We start from the raw sequence: 15,955 nt of genomic DNA on the forward strand, positions 1-15,955 counted from the left end.
GTATTTTCTGAATTTCTCTCCCAGCCAGCAGTAATCTGTGTGTATCCTGAACTTTCTCTGCTGAACATCAATAGCACCTTCTTCTGAGTTTTATAATTATTTTATAACATGCTGCATCCTCTGGTAGACTGCAAACACCTTGAAGGAAACCACCACATCTAATTTATCTTCCACTCCTACGATATTAGGTAGAGCACAGTATTTGAGCCACAAGTAGTCTTTAATACATATCTGATGAACAAGTGAAAAAAATGTGTGCGCCCATGAATATTAGCCATTAAACCATTTATCAGGTTTGTGTTCAGATAGATGATCTGACAACGTGCTCTAGCTTCAAAACCAACTCTGGGCTTTAACTCGTTGGGTAGGAGGGAGCCTTTCTGTTACGTATGATGGGATAAACCTTTGACTATAAGAATATATCTTCCTGTTGTACCACTTTTTGTTTGTTCCTAAAAACTGATTCCAGCTCATGGTGACACCTATGTGTGCCAGAGTAGAATTGTGCTCTGCAGGGTTCTCAGTGGCTGATTGTGAACAGTAGATCTCCAGGCTTTTGTCAGGGTGCCTCTGGATGGGCTCGCACTACCGGCGTTTCGGTTGGCAGCGCAGTGCTTGACTATTTGCACCACCATGACTTGACCCTAAGTAGTGCTGTTATTCCAGTGATTTTCTTGGCACTTACTGACCCAGTTTTCAAACCAAATCAGTTGAGACTGGTTTTATTATCATTTCGGCCTTGCACCACCCATTGTATAACTACCTTTCCTGGCACTTCCAGAACCCCCTCCAGTGGGTCATCTCCCTCAGACTATCACTGTGGGTTTCACATACGGGCTTATGTCAACCTTGCTCTGTTAGACACAACCCTTATCCAATTTCTGTGAATTGAGACTCTTATATCCAGTAATATGTCACAGGTTTCACATTCCTGTGCTCTTTTTTCCCCTTTTTTCTTTTTCTCCCCTCCCATTTTTGTTCCTAAGACTTCACTATTGAGACTCCACTATTGGAATTTCCCCCAAGCCGCTCCAAGAGGGATCTACTCACCCTCAACTTTCACTGAAGAGCCCGAGTACTTCATAACCTACCTCCTGATATCATTAAGCCACCAGGCCCAGCTCAGAACAGGGGTGTTTCTTTTCAGTACATGTCACTCTTTTACCTTCAGCACATCACAGCTCACCATTCTCAGGGAGACCCAAAGTAACAAACAGAAGCTATGGTTTACCAAGCGTTTTACTGAGAGCAGAATTATCACCATCACCCCCATTCTACAGATAAGAAAGCTCGTGCTCAGAAAAGCTAACTGGCTTCCTTGGTAGTACACATCTTGTCAATGACAAGGGTGAGACTTAATCCCTGGTCTTTTGACCTGAAACCCAGGGCTCTTTATGCTAGTACAAATGTATGCTAACGTGTTAAAGGAGTCACTTTTTGGCCCTAGGAAGTTTTATTCCTTCAAGACCTATGTTTCACTTTTATTGTATCTGCCTCTGTTTGGAGATATTACTCCTAGAGAGACAATCGCTGTTCTTGAGGGAGCAGAAGAGCCATTTTTGGAACTTGTGACCTTTGTTCTCCACCCTTGGAATACCCAGGGCCCCCATGAGGCACTACATCTGGACTTTGGACTCACCTTTATGGCTGACTTCCCAGGACTAACTCTCCCGACCCACGTCCTGCTGTAATACTAATCTACTGAGTGTCATCCCTTAGGATAAAAAAAAAAAAAAATAGCTTATTTCAAATTAAAGGGTTCCCATCAGGCCACTCCTCCTAGGTACAGGTTTGCATTTTAAGTAGGTCCTATTGGAAACCCTGGTGGTATAGTAAGGTGCTACGGCTGCTAACCAAATGTTGGCAGTTCAGATCCACCAGGCACTCCTTGGAAACTCTGGGGCAGTTCTACACTGTCCTTGTAGGGTCACTATGAGTCGGAATCAACTCGAAGGCAATGGTTTTTTAAGGAAGTGAGTAATGGGTCAGTTTCAGCCACTTTCCTTCCTTCATATGGTGGTGGCAGGACCAGTAGTAAGAGAGGAAGATGAGGCAAACACTCCCTGTATGGGCATTTTCTATTTCAACTCCTACTGAGGACAATGTGAGGAGCCCTGGTGGCACAGTGGTTAAGCACTTGGGTGTTAACTGAAATGTTGGCAGTTCGAATCCATCAGCTGCTCCATAGGAGAAAGATGTGACAGTCTGCTTTCGTAAAGATTTACGGCTTTAGAAACCCTATGGGGCAGTTCTACTCTGTCCTATAGGGCTGCTACGAATCAGAATCAGCTGGACAGTAAGGGGTTGGTTTGTTTGGTTTTTTTTTTTTTGGTTTTGGGGAAAACATGGTGGAAATTACAATGTCTGTCACTAGAGGGCGAATTAGCCACATTTTGGAAAGTTTGCTGGTAATTGAGAAGCAATGGGAATTTTTTTTTTTTTCTCTCCCAAATCCCCCTACATTACACAAGAGAGGAGAGAGACTGGTATCACTAGAAATAGAAAAAGCAAAAGGCAACTTCATTGATATTGTTAAGAGGATTCCCCCCACCCTTTTCTTCTCTAAGAGTATATGGCGTAATAGGCCTGCCCTAGGTAAACAAACACCACACCAGATATTAAAACAAACCCAGTGCCATCGAGTGGTGCCGCCCAGTATTTAGTAAAAGGAGCCCTGGTTGCACCATGGTTAAGTGCTTGGCTGCCAACCAAAAGACTGGAGGTCTGAATCCACCTAGCTGCTCCACGGGAGAAAGACCTGCTGATCTGCTTCTGTAAAGACTATAGTAAAGAAAAGCCTGTGCGACAGTTTGCTCTGTAACATGAGGTCGCTGTGAGTTGAAATTGACCTCACAGCACCCAAGAAGCCAAGCCCAAGCCAAGCCCAGTGCCGTCGAGTCAATTCCGACTCATAGCAACACTACAGGACAGAGTAGAACTGCCCCATAGAGTTTCCAAGGAGCGCCTGGTGGATTCGAACTGCTGGCCCTTTGGTTACCAGCCGTAGCACTTAACCACTACGCCACCAGGGTTTCTCACCCAACAAGAGTATTTATTTAAAAATTTTTTTTATTGTACTTTAGATGAAAGTTTACTGAACAAATAAGTTTCTCATTAAACAATACACATATTGTTTTGTGACATTGGCTGCCAACACCAAGAGATGTCAGCATTCTCCCTTCTCAACCTTGGGCTCCCCATTACCAGCTTTCCTGTCTCTACCTGCCTTCTAGTCCTTGCCCCTGGCCTGGTGTATCCATTTAGTCTTGTTTTGTTTTATGGGCCTGCCTGATCTTTGGCTGAAGGGTGAACCTCAGGAGTGCCAACGACGATATTTAGTAACAGTTATGTGTCAGAAAAGGGAGTCCCTGTGTGGCACAAAGAGTTAAGCACTGCAAAAGGTTGGTGGTTTGAACTCATTCGGAGACCCTTGGGAAGACAGCCCTGGTGATTTGCTTTCAAAAGGTCACAGCCTTGAAAATCCTATGGAGTGCAGTTCTACTCTGCAACACATGGGGTCCCCATGAGTCAGAATAGACTCAATGGCAACTGGTTTGTTTTCTTTTTTTTATGTGACAGGAACCATGCTACACGTTTTACCCACGTTATCCTCGATCCTCACAGCAGCCTTCTGAGGCAGATTTTTTTTTTTTAATAATTTTTATTGTGCTAAAGTTTACAAATCAAGTCAGTCTCTCACACAAAAACCCATATACACCTTGCTACACACTCCCAATTACTGTCCCCCTAATGAGACAGCCCGCTTCCTCCCTCCACTCTCTCTTTTCGTGTCCTTATCGCCAGCTTCTAACCCCCTCCACCCTCTCATCTCCCTTCCAGGCAGGAGATGCCAACATAGTCTCAAGTGTCCACCTGATCCAAGAAGCTCACTCCCCACCAGCATGCCTCTCCAACCCATTGTCCAGTCCAATCCATGTCTGAAGAGTTGGCTTCGGGAATGATTCCTGTCCCGGGCCAACAGAAGTTCAGGGGGCCATGACCACCGGGGTCCTTCCAGTCTCAGTCAGACCATTAAGTCTGGTCTTATGAGAATTTGGGGTCTGCATCCCACTGCTCTCCTGCTCCCTCAGGGCTTCTCTGTTGTGTTCCCTGTCAGGGCAGCCATTGGTTGTAGCCTGGCACCATCTAGTTCTTCTGGTCTCAGGAGGATGTGGTCTCTGGTTCATGTGGCCCTTTCTGTCTCTTGGGCTTGTCATCGCCTTGTGTCCTTGGTGTTCTTCATTTTCCTTTGATCCAGGTGGGCTGAGACCAATTGATGCATCTTAGATGGCTGCTTGCTAGCATTTAAAACCCCAAACACCATTCTCCAAAGTGATATGCAGAATGTTTTCTTAATAGATTTTACTATGCCAATTGACTTAGATGTCCCCTGAATCCATGGTCCCCAAACCCTGCCCCTGCTACACTGATCTTCGAAGCATTCAGTTTATTCAGGAAACTTCTTTGCTTTTGGTTTAGTCCAATTGTGCTGACCTCCCCTGTATTGTGTGCTCTTTCCCTTCACCTAAAGTAGTTCTTATCTACTATCTAATTAGTGAATGCCCCTTTCCTGCCCTCCCTCTCTCCCCCCTCTCGTAACCACAAAACAATGTTTTCTTCTCAGTTTAAACTATTACTCAAGTTACTATAATAGTGGTCTTATACAATATTTGTCCTTTTGCAACTGACTACTTTCACTCAGCATAATGCCTTCCAGGTTCCTCCATGTTATGAAATGTTTCACAGATTCATCACTGTTCTTTATCGATGCGTAGTATTCCATTGTGTGAATATACCATTATTTATCCATTCATCCGTTGTTGGGCACCTTGGTTGCTTCCATCTTTTTGCTATTGTAAACAGTGCTGCAATAAACATGGGTGTGCATATATCTGTTCATGTAAAGGCTCTGATTTCTCTAGGATATATTCCAAGGAGTGGGATCGCTGGATGGTACGGTAGTTCTATTTCTAGCTTTTTAAGAAAGTACCAAATCGATTTCCAAAGTGGTTGTACCATTTTACATTCCCACCGGCAGTGTAGAAGTGTTCCAATCTCCCCACAGCCTCTCCAACATTTATTATCTTGTGTTTTTTGGATTAATGCCAGCCTTGTTGGAGTGAGATGAAATCTCATTGTAGTTTTGATCTGCATTTCTCTAATGGCTAATGATCATGAACATTTCCTCATATATCTGTTAGCTACCTGAATGTCTTCTTTAGTGAAGTGTCTATTCATATCTTTTGTCCATTTTTTAATTGGGTTATTTGTCTTTTTGCGGTCGTGTTTTTGCAGTATCATGTAGATTTTAGAGATCAGGTGCTAATCAGAAATGTCATAGCTAAAAACTTTTTCCCAGTCTGTAGGTAGTCTTTTACTCTTTTGGTGAAGTCTTTCAATGAGCATAGGTGTTTGATTTTTAGGAGCTCCCAGTTATCTAGTTTTTCTCTTGCATTCTTAATAATGTTTTATATACTGTTTATGCCAGTATTAGGGCTCCTAACGTTGTCCCTATTTTTTCTTCCATGATCTTTATCGTTTTAGATTTTATACTTAGGTCTTTGATCCATTTTGACTTAGTTTTTGTGCATAGAGTGAGGTATGGGTCTTGTTTCATCTTTTTGCGGATGGATATCCAGTTATGCCAGCACCATTTGTTAAAAAGACTGTCTTTTCCCCCATTTAACTGTTTTGGGGCCTTTGTGGATGGATTTATGTCTGGATCCTCAATTCTGTTCCATTGGTTCGTGTATCTGTTGTGCCAGTACCAGGCTGTTTTGACTACTGTGGTGGTATAATAGGTTCTAAAATCAGGTAAAGAAAGGCCCCCCACTTTGTTCTTCTTTTTCAGTAATGCCTTATTTATCCGGGGCCTCTTTCCCTTCCATATGAAATTGGTGATTTGTTTCTCCATCTCATTAAAGAATGTCTTTGGAATTTGGATCGGAATTGCATTAAATGTATAGATTGCTTTTGGTAGAATAGACATTTTTATAATGTTAAGTCTTCCTATCCACGAGCAAGGTATGTCCTTCCACTTACGTAAGTCTCTTTTGGTTTCTTGCAGAAGTGTACTGTAGTTTTCTTTGTATAAGTCTTTTACATCTCTGGTAAGATATATTCCTAAGTATTTTATCTTCTTGGGGGCTACTGTAAATGGCATTGATTTGGTGATTTCCTCTTCAATGTTCTTTTTGTTGGTGTAGAGGAATCTAATTGATTTTTGTATGTTTATCTTGTATCCCGATACACTGCTGAACTCTTCTATTAGTTTCAGTAGTTTTCTGGAGGATTCCTTAGGGTTTTCTGTGTATAAGCTCATGTCATCTGCAAATAAAGATACTTCTTCCTTGCCAATCTGGATATGCTTTATTTCTTTATCTAACCTAATTGCTCTGGCTAGGACTTCCAGCACCATGTTGAATAAGAGTGGTGATAAAGGGCATCCTTGTCTGGTTCCCGATCTCAATGGGAATGTTTTCAGGCTCTCTCCATGATGTTAGCTGTTGGCTTTGTATAAATGTCCTTCATTTTGTTGAGGAATTTTCCTTCTATTCCTATTTTGCAGAGAGTTTTTATCATGCATGAGCTTTGAACTTTGTCAAATGCCTTTTCTGCATCAATTGATAGAATCATGTGATTCTTGTCTTTTGTTTTATTTATGTGGTGGATTACATTAATTGTTATTCTAATGTTGAACCATCCCTGCATAGCTGGTATGAATCCCACTTGGTCATGGTGAATTATTTTTTTGATATGTTGTTGAATTCTGTTGGCTAGAATTTTGTTGAGGATTTTTGCATCTACATTCATAAGGGATATAGGTCTATAATTTTCTTTTCTTGTGGTGTCTTTACCTGGTTTTGGTATCAGGGATATGGTAGCTTCATAGAATGAGCTTGGTAGTGTTCCATCCTTTTCTATGCTCTGAAATACCTTTAGTAGTAGCGGTGTTAACTCTTCTCTGAAAGTTTGGTAGAACTCTGCAGTGAAGCCATCCAGACCAGGGCTTTTTTTGTTGGGAGTTTTTTGATTACCTTTTCAATCTCTTCTTTTGTTATAGGTCTATTTAGTTGTTCTATGAAGCAGATTTTTTAAATCATTATTTTATGGGTGAAAAACACAGGCTTATTAAAGTTAAATATATTGTTCAAGAGCAAAGCGGCTAATGAGCCCTGGTGGCACAACAGTTAAGCGCTCGGCTGCTAACCAAAAGGTTGGCGATGTGAACCCACCCAGCGGCTCCATGGGAGAAAGACCTGGCAATCTGCTTCCATAAAGATGACAGCCAAGAAAACCCTATGGGGCAGTTCTACTCTGTCACACAGGGAAGCTATGAGTTGGAATCAACTCAATGGCATCCAGCAACTACAACAAAGCATCTAATAAGACACCCAACAACAAAGCAGGCCACTGAGCTGGAATTTGAATAAATGTTTATGTTTGAGGGAGGAGTTGGTACGGAGAGATCTGGAAGGGGCCTGAAATTAAATGATAAATCACCATAAAAAAACAACAACAAAAAACCCGTTACCATCGAGTTGAGTCTCTAAAAAGGCTTCAGGGGGTGGCACTGTGTATTTTCCAGCAGTGGCTAGAAGTGCAGAAAATAGCTTTAAACAAATCATACATGTGCATTGTAAAAAGGAAATAATACAAAATATCATAAAGAAGAGAGCAAAACTACCTCCCAATCTTACCTAGATAAGATTTTAATCACTCATGGTCAGGATTCTACTATACTGTTTTTAGTTTTTCATTATTTTGTTTTTATTATGAACACATTACCATGTAGGTAAGTATAGAATCTTCACCATCAATGTTAATGAGTGTGTTTCATTCTATTTTACTTCAACTCCATAAATCATGTATCTAGTCCCTATCGATAAACTTTAAATTAATTTCTAGTTTCTCACCATAATAAACAATTGTGTAATGAATTCTTCGTGTCTGGATCTATCCAAGGCATCTCCTCTTGTGTGAATTGGACCCCATCCTATCTCCTTTAATCAAACAGTTGGTCCCTCTTTTTCCTTCATCATATTTTTTTGCTCTCTGCCATACTATATCCTTAGCAAACAGACATGCAGTAATAGCTCCCATCCTTGATGTCACCTACAGCTCTATTTCTTTGTTCCTCTAAACCAAAAAACCCAAACCTTTTTGCTGTTGAGTCAGTTCTGACCCATCGTGACCCTGTAGGACAGAGTAGAACTGTCCCATAATCTTTATAGAAGCAAACTGCCACACCTTACTCCCAAGAGGCAGCTGGTAGGTTTGAACTGTCAACCATTCAGTTAGCTACCCAGCTAAATGGGCTTTTTTGTTCCCCTACCAAAACCCAGAGTTTGGTTGCTAACCAAAAGGTTGGCAGTTCAAATCCACCAGCTGCTCCTATAGGATTTTTATTTTTTTTTTTACCAAAACCCAACCTGTTGCCCTCAAGTTGATTCCAACTAATAGCTACGCCCTAGGACAGAGTGGAAACCCTGGTGGTGTAGTGGTTAAGTGCTAAGGCTGCTAACTAAAGGGATAGCAGTTCAAATCCACCAGGCGCTCCTTAGAAACTCTATGGAGCAGTTCTAGTCTGTCCTATAGGGTCACTATGAGTCAGAATCAACTCGACGGCACTGGGGTTTTAGGACAGAGTAGAACTGCCCCATAGGGTTTCCAAGGAGCGGCTGGTGGATTCAGACTGCCGACCTTTTGGTTAGCAGCCGAGCTCTTAACCACTGAGCCAGCTCAAATTCTTGAAAGAGTTCTTTATACTTGCCATCTCTGCTTTTTCTTCTCCTGCTTTCTCTTGAACCCATTCCAGTCAGTTTTTCATCTACATTCCTCCACAAACAGTTCTTGTCAGTGAACTTCATGTTGTCAAATTCAGTGGTCTGTCCTCCACCTTCATCTTTCTTAACCTGTCAACAGCATTTGAACCTTGATCACTCTTTTTCTTCCTTAAAATTTTTCTCTTGCCTTCCAGGAAACCACTCTCTTGGGTTTTCTTCTATTTTATTGGTTACTCTTTTTCTGTCCCCTTTGCTTGTTTCTCCTTGTCTTCCTGACCTCTAAATTTTGAAGCATCTTAAGGTTCAGTTCTCAGACATCTTTCACTTCTCTACATTAATTCCTTAGGTGATCTCATCTGCTTTCAGGACTAAATAACATCCATGGGCTCCCAAATGTGTATCTCCAACCCTCTGCTTGAAGTCCAGATTTATAACCCAACTGCTCACCTGACATTTCTACTTAGATCGTTTAATAGACACCTCAAACAAGTTGACAAGCTACTTGACAAGTTGAAAGCCTTTGCTTTCTCTGACCTTGCCTCCCTCAACCCCCTGTCCTCCTATGGGCCTCCTCATCTCAGTAAATAGCATACTGCCCAGCCGAAAACCTCAAAGTCATCCTTGACTCTTTTCTTTCTCTTAAAACTCACACTTGCTCAGTCGGGAAATCCTGATGGCTCTACCTTCAAAACATAGCTAGAATTCAGCGACTTTGAACCACCTCCACTGTCCCCATCTTATCTTGCTTAGGTTATTGTAATCACTTCTCAAGTGGTCTTCCTACTTCCACTTTTGCCCACTTCCAACCTATTCTCCACTCAGCAGCCAGAGTCTTTACAAATTCAAACTGGAGCACATCACTGCCCTACTCCAAGCCCTCCAGTGCTGGCTTTCTCACTGTCAGTAAAGCCCTATTGGCCTCACCATGACCTATAAGACGCTCCGTGATCCATCAGCCCCCGCACCTCCCAGCCTCATCTCCCACCAGTTTACCCCGCGTTCACTCTGCTCTGGTCTCACTGGCCTCCTTGCTGGTCCTCAGACACATCAACACACTCTCACCTTTGTGCCTGCTCTTCCCTCTACCTAGAGCCACCTTTTCTCAGGTATCCCTGCATCCTGCTTTCCTACCTCTGTCAAGACTCCACTCAAATGTCTCCTTATCAGAGAAGATTTTCCTAATCACCCTGTTTAAAAAAATAACAGTTGCAGTAGTCACTTCTGACTCATGGCAACCCCATGTGAGTCAGAGTAGAACCGTGCTCCATAGAGTTTTCAATGGCTGGTTTTTTGGAAGTAGGTCACTAGGCCTTTCTTCCGAGGTGCCTGTGGGTAGATTCCAACTGCCAACCTTTTGCTTAGCAGCCAAGCACATTAACCGTTGGCATTTCCCAGGGACTCCAATCACTCTGTTAGGAACAGCATATTCCATTTTCTATTGTCCTTACCTTGTTTTATTTTTCTTAGCTTTGAAAACCACCATCACCACTAACACACACATTTGTTCATTGCTCATTTGTCTCTGCTGACTAGAATTTATGCTCCTTGAAGGCAGGAATTATTGCCTGTTTTGTTCTCATCTGTATCCCTTACTCTCAAACTATTGCCTGGCACGTATAAGGACCCAATAAATATCTGCTGATTCAATGAATGAATGCATATTCATCTTCTCATGCAATTTTCTCCTTAGGGTAGATTTCTAGGAATGGGATTGCTGGTTCCAAAGGTATGAATATTAAAGATATTTGACACATGACAAATTTATATTCCCATGAACAGAGTATGTGACAGTGCCATTGCCCCAAATGTCACCAAAAGGGATTTTGTCAATACTTCTCGATCTTCAGTAATCTGATAGGCAAAATATTTTATTTTTGTTTGCATTTGGGATTATTTGCATGTTTTATGTATACTTATTGACTGTTTGTATGCACATTGTTTGTGTGAATTTCTCAGTTATGTTCTTTGGCCATTTTTCTATTGTGATTATTTTCCTTATTGACTTGTAAGATCTCTTTGTGTATTGAGCCTTTGTTTAAATTGCCAATTTTTTTTTTACTAGTTTTCCATTTGTTTTTCAACCTTGTTTTGTTTTTGCCAAAAAGAAGTAAAAAAAAAAAAAAAATTATGCAATCAAGTTTATTTATTTTTCCCTTGTTGTTTTTGATATCCCCAGTAAGAATATAGCTATGTAAATGAATAAATATTGAGGCTGCTCAGGCCTTCTTAGTAATGTTTATTAAGTATTATTCTTCCCTGTTAGATAAATTTCTCACTGAAGTATCACATCATGAGTCCTGGTAGAAGGAGATGGCACAGCACCATCAAATATACAGCCCCAGGAATCTGGGGAGTAAGAATGCTACACCAAGGCAAGACCCCATGAAACCAGTTACTTAGGGAGTTCATGCAACGGTGAGCTGACACAGCTGTTAAACATCCAAGTGTAGAGCAGGTGCTAGAGGGAGAACATCGTGTAGCTTCCGGAAGCTATGCACTCACATTGCTCAGCTCCTAAGAGAGACATGTAAATGAGCATAACTACATAGTTCCGGAAAAGCAGGAAGGTTTAGAGTGACAGGTTTCTCAGCTTGGAGAACCATATATCCACCAGCGATTTCCCTTCCTCTGTCACCAGTATAGGCTGATATAGCACCACAAAGTAGTGTTGTACTTATCCCCAGGTAAGGCAGGCTTCTTCCCGTCCACCATCCTTCCTCCCTCCACGTGCATCAGATACTAATAAATTAGATGAGTTAGGGTAGCACTTCCCATTCATTGTGCCACAGATGGGTTAAGATATACTGAGATATCACAGTGGTGGATGGGGTGTCTCAGTGGCCTGAGTGCTAAACTATTTCTCCCTGAAGTACTGCCCATGGACTGGCAGCACAGACATCTTCTGGGAACTTGTTAGAAATGCAAAATCTTAGGTCTCACCTTAGAACCTGCATTTTCACAAGATCCACAGGTGATTGCTCGTTTAAGTCTGAGTAGCTGCACCCAAGACAGTTGGCTCTGGTCTTGAACAATCATATTCCACTGTGATGTATAAATATCATTCTCTATTCCTTGAATGTAAAAACATTTGGGAAGCACTGATTATTATAATAATCAGTGAAAGAATGTCAGATAATATTGTTGCTGTTACCTATAGGGTCACTGTGAGTCAGCATCTACTTAATGGCAAGGAGGTTTGGTTTGGTTTCTGGAAAATTCTGAGCCACACTATATATCACTTGATTTTATTGGCCTTGTACCCACCTCTGGAAGAAAGACCTGGTGATCTAGTTTTGAAAATCAGCCATTGAAAACTCTATGGGGCACAGCTCTACTCTGGTCACCATGAGATGGAATCAACTCCACGGCAGCTGGTACTGGTACCCGTCTCTAATTGCTTCATGTATAATAGAAGGCCTGCTCCTTTCCAGTAAGGCTATTGAGACCTTAAAGAATAAGGACTATTTCATTGTATAACACTGTAATTTTTTGGTTCCATAAAGCAGTGTTTTACAAACTTTGCATAGGAATCATTCGGGGGAGGAATCATGTTGAAATGCAGACTCTTATTTGGTAGGCCTGAGACTGCATTTTGAGCAAGCTCTCAGGAGATGCCGATGCTGCTGGTCCATGGATCACATTTTGACGAACAAGGTTATAGCATGTTAATTTCACTCTCACAACAAGCTTATGAGGTAGGTGGGATAGATATTGTTCCCATTTTACAGATAAGGCATCTGAGGAGCAGGGAGTTAAAAGTAGCTTGTCCAAGATCAGACAGCTAGGAGGTGATGGAGCTGGATTCCTTCATGGTGTTTGCCTCTTGCAACATCTCCTTCCTTTGTACAGTAAGGGATAAAAGGGCAATGGAGACAGGTTCTATATGGAATTGCTGGAGGCTCCAGGGCAGACTAGGGGCTAAGACCAAAATTTTCTCTTTTGTCTTTTGATAACCATGACTCAAGCAGTATACTTAACACGGGCATCATAATGAACAAGAGCTTTATTCTGGGGGACATTTTTGACACTCAAAGGTTGCAAAATACATTTTATCCAAGATACTTTTATTATTTTAAATCCAGTGGTTCTCAATCCTGGCTCTCCTGTAGCACTTAAAAACATAGATACCTGGGCTCTACCATAAAGATATAGGAGTCCTGGTTGTGGAAATGGTTAAGCACTCGGCTGCTAACTGAAAGGATCGATGATTTGAACCCATCTAGCTGCTCCATAGGAGAAAGACCTGGTGATCTGCTTCCATAAAGATTACAGCCAAGAACACCCTATGGGACAGTTCTACCCTGTCATATGGGGTTGTTATGAGTTGGAATTGACTCAGTGGAACCACCACAACATCCAACCATAAAAAGACTGAGTCAGAATGTTTGGAGATGGGAGCCCAGGCACCTGTGTTTTTTCAAAGCACTGCAATTGATTCTGATAATCAGGGTTTAAAATCTGTCTTTCCATCCTGGCACAGCTGACTCTAATAATAGAATATCTAACATTTGTTAAGAACTCGCTATGTGCCTGGCAATTGCTCAAATTGTGGACACAGAATCAGTAGCATTGACTTCACTGGGGAGCGTGCTAGAAAGCCAGAATCTCTCAGGCCCCACTCCCACACAGCCACTGAGTCAGAACTTGCGTTTTACCAAGACCCTCAACTGATTCCAAGCACACAGAATTTGAGAAGCGTAGGCGTAATGTCATTTCATTTTACACTTCCAACAAACAATGGAGTAGTTTCTCAGATGTGAAGGCACTGAGGTCTACAAAAGTATTTTAACTTGCCTAAGTTTTTTTTTTTTTTTAAGGTCACATAGTGAGGACTCAAGAATCCATGCTCTTAATCAATATACTAGCAATTATCACAATTTAGTGTGCAAAAGATTTACTTAGGAGCTTATTAAAAATATTTGTTCCTGCTCCGTCGACATATCCAAACTCCCTGAGGGACCAAATTACTGGACTGAGGGCTGAAAGGACCATGGTCTTCGGGAACATCTAGCTCAATTGCCATAACATAGTTTATAAAGAAAATGTTCTACATTCTACTTCGGTGAGTACTGTCTGGGGTCTTGAAAGCTTGTTAACAGCCATCTAAGATATTCCACTGGTCTCACCGCATCTGGAGCAAGGAAGAAGGGAGAAAATCAAAGACACAAGGGAAAAATTAGTGCAAAGGACTAATGGACTACAACTACCATGGCCTCCACCAGACTGAGTGCAGCACAACTAGATGGTGCCTGGCTACCACCACAGACTGCCCTGACAAGGGATCACAGTAGAGGGTCCGGGACAGAGCTAAAGAAAAATGTAGAAAAAAATTCTAACTCACCAAAAAAAAAATGAAAAACAGACTTATTGGCCTGGCGAGACTAGAGAAACCCTGAAAGTATGGCCCCTGGACACCCTTTTAGTCACTCCTGAGGTTCCCCCTTCAGCCAAAGATTAGACAGGCCCATAAAACAAAATGAGACTCAATGGGCACATCAGCCCAGGGTCAAGGAAGAGAAGACAGGAAGGGACAGGAAAGCTAGTAATGGGGAATTCAACGTCAGGAAAGGGAGAGTGTTGACATGTCGTGGGGTTGGCAACTAATGTCACAAAACAATATGTGTATTGTTTAATGAGAAACTTGTTTGTTCTGTAAACTTTCATCTAAAGTACAATTTTAAAAAAAAGTACCAAAAGAAAAAAAAAATTGGTCCCTAGGTTTACATTCTGATCCAACCCATCTAGGTAGTACCCTGAAATCAGCATTTTAACTCTTTCATTCTAGGAATTTTGAGGCAAGAGATCACAGGACACAATGTGTGAAGCAGCACATTGTACTTTACTTACTAATGTGCTCTAGGAAGAAGAAAAAAAACTCATCTGTGTTTCCAGAGCATTTAAAAATGAGGGCTTGCCTGAGAGTAATAAAGATTTTGTTCCAAATGTTCTGGACCTAGATCCCTGAAAAGCTCCTGGAACCAAGCCCAAGCTTTGGAAGAAGGCGTGGAGGAGGCCCACTAAAGCTGAATGGATGTATCAAAGTAGGGGCTTTGTTGGATACCAGATACCGAGACCAGGTAAGGGAAAGATCGAATCTATTCAAGAAGAATACTAAAAGCTTGTTATTTTTCCCAATCTACAAAATTGCACGTAGGCAGGGATGTTAGTTACCTTGTTAAAATTTTTAGTATGATTTCATGTATAATTCAGATTACTGGATGGTTGTAACTCCTGCTAATAAATTGTGTACACTCTGAACACGGTAAAAATAGCCTACACAGCAGAAATCAGTCTGCTCATTGCTCAGCCCCTCAGGGGATGGTGGAGTTAAAGAACAATCAGCAATAACTAGCCATGAAGGTGCAGAATTTCTCTCCTCTTGAATTCTATTTCAACAGAATACATTTTTAAAACATATTTTGTTTGACATAACACTCCTTCTCTGAAGAGCTCAGGTGCACCACATGCACACACATTTACGTCCCTTTCATTTGGTTATTGGCACAGTGAGGGTCAGGATGCAGTAAGAACAGAAGGAGAACTAAGGGGAAGGAAAGTAGAAAGAAGAAGTAGTACTAAATTGTTTTGTAAGGCTCACTATTTTGAGTCCATTCATTCACTCGTTCTTTTTGTTTCTATTTTGAAAGAATTTTAGACATAAAGTTATAAAATTAGTAATAAAGTTCCCATATACTGTTCACTCAGCTTCTCCTAATATTGGCATCTTATGTAGCCATAGTACAATGATCAGAGCTAGGAAATTAACATTAGTACAATACTATTAACTGAACTACAGACTTTATTTTAATTTCACCAGTTTTTCTAATTTTTCCGTTTCAGAATCCAGCCCAGGACCCTATATCGCATTGAGTTTTCAAGTCTCCTTAGACGACTCCAGTCTGTAATGCTTCACCAGTCTTTCCTAGTCTTTCATGAACTTGAAATTTTTGAAGAGTTGGGTATTTTATAGGATGTCTCTGGGTTTGTCTGTCAGTTTCTCGTGACTAGATTGAGGTTTTGCATTTTTATAAAACTACATCTTTAACTAGCTCCTTGGTGATTTTTTAAAAAATGTTTTATTGTGGTAAAAATATGTGTAGCAAAACATTTACCAATTTGACATTTTTTACATGTACAATTCAGTGACATTGATTGAATTCATCGTGTTG

Source organism: Elephas maximus, chromosome 7 (assembly GCF_024166365.1).
Source record: "Elephas maximus indicus isolate mEleMax1 chromosome 7, mEleMax1 primary haplotype, whole genome shotgun sequence".
NCBI lineage: Eukaryota > Metazoa > Chordata > Mammalia > Proboscidea > Elephantidae > Elephas > Elephas maximus.